At 42.5% G+C, this 899-nt stretch overlaps 1 protein-coding gene across 2 annotated transcripts in view; it reads right to left on the reverse strand.

The window, feature by feature from the left end:
* sertm1 (serine rich and transmembrane domain containing 1) overlaps positions 1-899 on the reverse strand; it is an 18,860-nt gene that overhangs the window by 8,905 nt on the left and 9,056 nt on the right. The gene's annotated exons all lie outside the window — the stretch shown is intronic.

Here is an 899-nt window from a genome sequence, read left to right on the forward strand (position 1 = left end):
TATTGACCACTGTTTTGTCTTTTCCTTGCAGTTCAACATTAAGGTCATTCAACATGTTCGTCAGATCGGTTAAAAATGTTAAGTCTAGTAGCCACTGATCGTCATTTAGCTGGTTGTATTCTGCATGTTTAGATACAAGGAAAAACTCTTTAATCTCTGGACAGAGCCCTCGAAATCTTTGCAGGAATTTCCCTTGACTAAGCCATCTTACGTCAATGTGTAGCAACAATTCATTGTGGTCACAGTCCGCCTTCTCCAGATGCACACGGAACAGCCGTCCTTGAAGAGATCTGGCGCGAATAGAACAGGCGATTTTTATTGCCACATCCATTAGCTCTTTCATGTTGAGCATTTTTGCGCATAATGCTTGTTGGTGTATTATGCAGTGGTAATTGAGGAAGTTGGGGAAGGCATCATCCCCCCTGCAATAAATCCATTTGAGCGGCCAACCATCACTGGTGCACCGTCCGTGGTGATGGACACTAATTTGCACACTGGAAGCTGAGTTTTCTCGATAAAGTTTTTGAAAGATTGAAAAATCTTCCCACGTGTGTTCTTTCATGGGCCATACTGTTAACAGCTCCTCTTTGGCAGTCATATTGGTAAACACCATACGAATAAAAATGCACAACTGGGCTGTCATTCACGTCTGTAGACTTGTCTAATTGCAGTGAGAAACACTCGCAGTCTGCGATATCCCTCCAAAGTTTCTCGGTCACATCCTCGGCCATTGTTTCACAGCGCCGTGTTACTGTACTTCTTGACAGCTGAAGAGATTTGATGGATGATACTATGTCAGGTTTGCTTTTAAATTCTTGAAACAACAAATCAGCCACTTCAACAAATGCCTCTTCAATCATCTCTCCGTCTTGGAAGGATTTCTTGTGTTTAACGATGAT

The sequence above is a fragment of the Etheostoma spectabile genome, chromosome 13 (genome assembly GCF_008692095.1).
Source record: "Etheostoma spectabile isolate EspeVRDwgs_2016 chromosome 13, UIUC_Espe_1.0, whole genome shotgun sequence".
NCBI lineage: Eukaryota > Metazoa > Chordata > Actinopteri > Perciformes > Percidae > Etheostoma > Etheostoma spectabile.